At 44.3% G+C, this 7,435-nt stretch overlaps 1 long non-coding RNA gene across 1 annotated transcript in view; it reads right to left on the bottom strand.

Annotated features, from left to right (window-relative positions):
* Positions 1–5,805: 5,805 nt before the first annotated feature.
* The window catches only part of LOC113604938 (uncharacterized), a 192,714-nt gene continuing 191,084 nt past the window's right edge, over positions 5,806–7,435 (bottom strand). Inside the window, exon 4 of the long non-coding RNA XR_008289678.1 lies at positions 5,806–6,253. This is a non-coding gene — a long non-coding RNA (uncharacterized LOC113604938). The remainder of the gene's footprint in view (positions 6,254–7,435) is intronic.

The following is a 7,435-nucleotide window of genomic DNA, read 5'->3' as shown; positions in this document are numbered from 1 at the left end:
GAGAAGCCCCTTGTGAAGTGAAATGCCATTGTTTGAGGGCTTCCTTTATAGTTCGCTATATCGTATGACACTCTGTGCAGTAGCATTGTCACCATACTTATAAATTCAAACACAGAGGCCCGGAGACATTACGCAACTTGCCAACATTTGGGCAGTTCTGTACAATGGAGAGAGGCTTTTAACTCAAGTTTTTCAGACTCCAAAGCTATGTTTTATTCTACTATCTTTTATGACCTGAGAAAATTATGAAAAGAAATGATAGATAGCTTCAGAGGTTGTACTTACTATGGTCATCAATGATAGTTTTCCAAGCTCAGTGATTGTGTGGTTTCAGTGTGAGGGGCGGGCCCTATCAATTACAGCTGAGTGTGGTTTGCACAGGGGTCAAGGTTATTAATAGTGTCCTCAATGAAGAGCATGAATTGAATTCTACCCAATCTAATGTGACTCAATTCAATTCAAGCTAAAATTACTTATTTTGAGCACCAATTACAGAGTCAATCATCTTGGGGGTCTCTGGGCAGAAAAGAAGACAGAAAAGAAGTACAGGTCTGGGCTTTATCCTTCAGAATCTCATAGTCTAGCCAGTCATACAAGTAACGACTGTGGACCGATTAACAGCCACCTTCATGTTCCTGTGAATTAATGATTGCAACAAATCACATATTTTGAATCATATCTCAAGTATTGGATGCAAGGTATTGATACTTTCTAGCTGTATAACTGTGGAGCATTCTCTCATGGATAAGATGGGGATTAAAAAATTCGTTAAGAGAGTTTCGTTTTGTTTGGTTTTTGTTTTTTTGAGGATCAAAAGAAATGCTACTTTGGAAGTCCATTTTGATTACACATAGCCACGGAGCTTGGGTTCTGTTGGAGGATTAAAGTAAATGTGGTGGTCTCATTCCCTCTCAGGTAATTGATTCCATCGATAAATATAAGAAGAGGCTGAGATACCTCGGAGAAAAAAAGGAACCAAGACCTTGATTCCTGACGTTCAGAGGCGGAGAGTATGCGGGACGGGATTGGTTGTGTATAATTCATAGGTCCTCGGAAAGGAGAAGTAGAATCTGGCAAAGTGTGTAGATGGTTAGAGAAATACACCTAGTTATCTTGGCGGTAGAAACTGAAAGAATTCTGCAAGACGGAGCTGAGGCAGTTTGGGGCCGATGCTCTCTGATCTTGTGCATCATAAAAAGAAGGGATGTTCTCCATCACCTTGAGGAGCCATAAGGACTTGGATTATTCAGGGCTTTATGCACTTCATCTGTCAGCAGAAAGAAGTGGCAGGAAAGGAAACTCCAGGACTAGAAACTCAGGGGGAGTTGCATTTTATGTATTTTTTATTTTGTTGTTATTATTTTTTCCATTGGGTGTCAGGCTCCATTAGCAAGGACCTCGGTAGACGCATGGCTCCACCATTGGCTATGCAGCCAGCATGAGGCTTTGCCTCGAGCGTCAGCGATCTGCCTACTCACTAGTCCAGAGCATCAACCAAGCAGATGACATCTTTGTCCTGGCCACATGTTGATCTTTCTGAGACCCACAGTATTATTGGGGTAAGCCACGCTGTGAAAAGTTTGGGACTTTTACTAGAAAACAGGCCGTGAGTTAGAAAAATCACAATTTTTAGTATTAAGGTGCACTGGACTTTATTTGCCAGTGAAATCTGAAGTATACTGGAGACTCAGTAAAAACTCCCTCACGCTGACTGGATAATTTTAGGAACTACTGTTATTCTGAACCCAGATGGAAGACGTTCCTGGAGGTGCTTGCTTCAGGCAGCAAAAACAATCCTGAGCAGCGGCAATCTCGTCTTTGGTGTAAGAGAGCTTGGTGGATGCCAGATTTTCTTCACAATTGTTTATGGAAAACACCATAGTAAGAAATGAGCAACACTGTGTATTTATATTTGAAGGCCTCATGGCACAGGAGTACGATCAACTTGGCATGGTGCTGGAGGGCCTTGAAAGTACACTTAAACTACACAACATTGGGTGTCTTGAAACCTAATTCCTGAGTAACCCCTCTCAGGATGGGGAAATTGATCAGAAGTGTTCCTTCCGGCATTGGCCACGGAGCTACAGGAAGTGGAGGAATGAGTCACTGTATTTGTCTGTTTACCCTCTGTATACACTGGGCTTTGAGTGAAGCATTTCCCATTGATAAATTTGCCCTGATTCTATTTCTTGGACCCAGTGTAGTGGGTCACCTGTGCACCAAGCTCTAGCCAATAGATACTGAGGGGTCACATATGCTGATGAGCTGTTCTCTGTAGTCAGGCTGCAATCAAGTTCCCTAGATCCTTGTTCCCTCTCTCCTCACTCCCTCTCCCTCTCTCCTTCTGTCTCTCTCTTTCCTTCTCTTTTTCTCCTAATCAGTCTTCTCTCCTCCTATCTCTGTTTGGTCCCTAACTCCCCATTTTTGTTATCTCTGTTGGGGGTCTCTCTTCTGCCCCTCATAGGATTTGGTTATTTGGTTTTCTCTGTGTGATACTAAGATTTCCCCATCACAAGTTTTATCTCCTCTCCTTACTCTTCCATCTCAGAAAGGCTCCAAGAGGGTAAGCTGTCCTGAGGCTGGTGCTGGGATCCAAGCCCTGACTTGGGCTGAAAGCTCAGGCGGATTTACCAATATACCATGAGGGGGTGGGACGCACGGTATGAAGTGCAATGCAAAAATATCCCTTGAAGGTGAAGTTCACCCACTTTTTCACGGTTGTTAATGGGGGGAGCGGGGGGGGGGGGCTGTTTCCTTCCTCTTCATGAAAATGAGTTTCTCATGGAAGAATTGGGGCCTTAGCCATCAGAACAGCCCCCACCCCCCACCCTCCATTCCATCCTGGAAATCTACGCGCAAACTCAAGCACAGACAGGATGAGTGGATGTGTGTTCATCTGAGGTTCCCAGGATGCTGTACGAAAAGCATCACTGCCTTCCTTTGATAGAGGAGCCTGAGTCCAAAAAGCTCAGTGAGTGCATTGGTGGTGGCCAGTCGTGGAGTCCTATGTGCCTGTTACTGTGACCTTTTCTTAAGTCTCCCAGCTTTGGGCTGTTGTGATGGTACAGAATGGAAAAAATGAGTAGTGAAGATCTGGGATCATTAAGGGGATTTTCAACCTTTTAAATGGAAATATACCCAATTAATAAAGGTATCCTCAAAAAATATCAGTTCCTTTCTGTGAAACTTATAAAATATATATTTTTTCACACCTGCTGAGTGCCAGGCTAAGGGGTGCCCTTACAGATTTTACATTCTTATGAGAGGAAATTGACAGTAAATAAGTATCAAATTGGTAAAGAATCATGAGGACAAGGAGTAATACGTGCTTCGAAGAATAACCTAGGATGGTGTGGTAGGGAGCCTGCAAGAAGGGGGTCAATTTACTGTAGGAGAGTGGATAGAGTAGATCCGTCTTAAAACATGACAATCAAGTCCAAACCTAAAGAAAATGATCCAGTTTAAATCATGCTAATCCAGGATGCTTGTTCTTCCGGCGGGATACCTACCACATAGAGCACAACCATGGGTTAAGATCCAGTTCCTTGGTGTAAGCTGACTACGTCTGGAGGACAGCATGTGGTAAATGGATCTCAGTGTCCCCATTCTAAAACGAGAGACTGTAAGGTGGCTCTCTTACCTACTTTATAGGAGGGCTGTGATAATGCTAATTAAAACTATTTGCATATTTTGGGGCGCCTGGGTGGCTCAGTCGGTTAAGCTCCCATCTCCTGATTTCGGCTCAGGTCATGATCTCACACAGTTTGTGGGATTGAGCTGCAGGTCAGGCTCTGCACTGACCACGTGGAGCCTGCTTGGGATTCTCATTCTCTCTCTCTCTCTCTCTCTCTCTCTCTCTCTTTCTGCTCTTCCCCTGCTTGCATGTGTTCTTGCTCTCTTTCTCTCTCTCTCAAAATAAATAAATAAACAAAATTAAAAAGAAAACTATTTGCATATTTAATGAATTATACCAACGCTACTTATCACAGAGCATAGGGAGAATACATTTGAGTACTGACTGCATGCAAAGGATCTGTATGTCTTAGGGACTCTACACACATTATGTTCCATAATCCTTACATCCACTCGACGGTACTCAATGATACTCCATGAAAACTGCTCACACAAGGAAGAACTGGGAAAGCTGGAGATCCAGCTCAAAGCTTTGTGTTAACTCCTATCTCCCTTTTCCCCATGTCGTCTAATTCGCAGATTACATCAACTCTATTGGCAACAACTGGGTTCTAGAGTAAAATCCTAGACTCAAAATAATAAAGGTGCGTTTCATCCTGTTAAGAGGAATCAACACAGCACAATGCCGATGCCTGAGCAGTGGGCACGCCAAGAGGGGCCTCGGGAATGCAAGACTGAAGAAATCTGATGGGAGCGCGGTGCCACAGCCATCAGAGGAGGGCAGAGGTGTTCTGCCTGGGATACTGTCAGAGGAACAGGTGCAGGTTGCATGTCCCTGTACCTCTCAGCACCGACAAGGGGGTGCTCCATCACCTGTAAATGAGAGTCCCCAGAAGGATTTCTCCCTGCCCTCTTTATAGTTTCAAACTAGAATTTGCATGAAGATGCCCAAACTGTGTGAAGGTGGTCAGACATAGTTAATCACACAGACTGATAGACAGAGTAGGACTAGGTCTCACTCAGCTTCTCTTTACTAATACCGGTAAGCTCCCCAAAGTCTTGAGGGTGGGCTGCTCGTTTCCTTTCTGCCTGGTCAAGACGGTTCCTTTGTTCTTGGTGCATACAGTCTGGTCTGCAGTGGAGCATGGGCTTCTGACTTCGGGGACTTAACTGGGTCTGAAGGTCGCGTCAGCATTTGCTCACAGCATAGTTGCTAAGTCCCGAGTGTACGAGTTGACGTCTGAGCCTTGCTCTGCACGTTGCTTCCTGAGCCTGTGAAAGCGGCAGTTCTGTCTTTGTCTGAGCCAAAGTCTGCATTTTGTCTGCAGGATCAGTCATTTTGTGACCTGGAGCAGTAGGAGGGACATTTTAAACCTTTCTTGGGAGGGAAGCGTCGCTTCAGGTTTAGAATGTGAACATGTGGACCCCAGGATACTTCCTCCGTAGCATCGTTACACATCAACCGAGCAGCGGCAGCCCAAGAATGGTTTGAGGGTGTTATTGTTTATCCCTTCATGCCCTGTGTCATGTGGGCTCCATTAGCAGCCGTTGGAACACCCCCAAACCATGACTCCATCCTGTGGGTCCCTGGCCACTGTCAGGCCAGATGCAACTGCATTATCTAAGTCTGATGCAGTACAGATGCAAACCAGGCAGCTGTGAGCTGTCAAACTCCAGCTGACGGGCTTTTGTCCTGCTTGGGTGCAGAAGTTACAAATGAAAAAGAATGAGGGCAGAGGCTGTGTAACCACAACTCTGCATTTCTGTAGGGTGACCTCAGCCTTGGGTGTGAAGGCTGGACTTTGCCCATACAGGTTCAGGACCAAGAATGCTAAGGGGACAGAGGGGCCCTCAAGAAGCAGCCTGGAAAAATACCTGAGCTGCAAAAAGCACTTCATCCTGACGCCTTGTAGCCAACAGACCAATTTAGGAGAAGAAATGGCTGTTCCACTTGTCCCTTCCCTACACCAGCAAAGGCCATGGAATCAACCAGACTCCCTGAGACTGTGCCGGCATCCTCTTAATGGCTAACCTCGAACTTACTCCCCCCCCAACTTTGTATGCAAAATCCAGCTACCATAAGCTGTAAATATGATGACCCATCTTAGGAACATGAGGCTTTGTTTTATAATGAAAAGTCAATGTACTCTCGGCTCACTCTGTTCGTGGTCAACGGGGCCTTGGTTCATTTGTGGTACAAATATACACCTTTGAACAATTGTAAGATCCTTGCATATGGATGAGGGACTGGATTGATTCTTTTTTCACTATTTTCATCAAGTATAAATAATAAGTTCTGTTAACTAGAACATTCTCCTTCCAGACCTGGTATGCTCTCATTTCACCAGAAAAAGCAAACATCTGAAAGATTTTTAATGACTTTATCCTTTGAATCTCTAGCCACAGAGAGGAAATGGAGAATAAATACATCATGCTGATTGCTTTAGAGTATGGTTAGCTTGTCTAGAACTGCATTTAATTTGATTGTTAGCTGTACCTCCATATCACTCTGAGTCAGCAAGCACATTTCCAAAGTGATGTATGCTCTAATTTTTTTTTCAGCTTTAGAATTCAGCTCTTGCTTCTTCGTCCTTCGCCTTGATTAGAAAGGTGATATGAGCTGGTGGGAAGAACATCAATTTTGGAATCATCAGACTGACTTCAAATCTCAGCTCCTCGAGTTACCATAGAAGGCTAGGTTATTTATACTTAGCCTATTTCCTTTACTATGAAATAGCCATACATACTCCCTTCTGTTTTGTGATGATTATCAAAGGAGACACAATATTAAAGTGCCAACCGCAAGGACATGATGGGAAGTCTTTGTTAGTTCACTGGCTCTCTTCTTCCAAAGCACCTCCTAGTGGAGATATCCCCCTGTTGTTTGGAAATGCCTATCATTTTGCTATTTTTAAAAACACAGCCTTTCACTATTCTTGCTCATGTCTTTTGTTTTTTAATGTTTATTTATTTTTGGAAGAGAGAGAGAGAGAGAGATCCCTTGAGTGTGCACCTGAGTGTAGGAGGGGAAGGGAGAGGGAAAGGGGGAGGGGCAGAGAGAGGGAGACAGGATCTAAAACAGACTCTGTGCTATTAGCATAGAGCCCGATACGGGGCGCAAACTCATGGACCAGGAGATCATGACCTGAGCCGAAGTCTGACGCTTAACTGACTGAGCCACACAGGTGCCACCCCTGCCAGCTTTTAATCCCTTAATCCCTGCACAATTCTACGAACCCAGTCTTCCCACTTTCAGCCACTCCCCAGCCCTAGCAGAATCTCAACTGCCACCAGCTGTGTTCCTAAGACAGAACATTGTACATCTCTTCTTCTGCTCCAAGTTGGTTCTGGCCGTATTGCCCACATGGGCAAGTTTGAAGGTTGTGATTCATTCACTCTTTTACGCACTGATTCCATACACAAATGTACATGGATCCCCGGGATGTGCACACACGCTTTGAAGGTACTCTGGAAACAGATAAATAGGGACCATCCTAAGATCACAAATCTCGTGAGAACACAGACAAGCAATGTGACTTGAGTAACATGATGCCATAAATACTATTCTAGAGAGGCGGTAGTCTCTCCCCAACTGTGAATCTTCACGGTTAGAAATTTGATTTAACTTGATTTCACTTCTATATCTTTTGCCTCAATGGTGAGAATCTTGGATTAATTAAAAGGGTCACTCTGAGTTGCTGACAAGCAATTACTTGGTTAGGACATTTAGCACATTATCCAATTATTGGATTTCTTGATGTAATGGGAATGCCCACAGACAGGGGCTTTGCCTTATTCTCTC

Source organism: Acinonyx jubatus, chromosome A3 (genome assembly GCF_027475565.1).
Source record: "Acinonyx jubatus isolate Ajub_Pintada_27869175 chromosome A3, VMU_Ajub_asm_v1.0, whole genome shotgun sequence".
NCBI lineage: Eukaryota > Metazoa > Chordata > Mammalia > Carnivora > Felidae > Acinonyx > Acinonyx jubatus.
The sequence above is the reverse complement of the archived record's forward strand: the minus strand, read 5'-3'. Positions and strand labels throughout refer to the sequence as shown.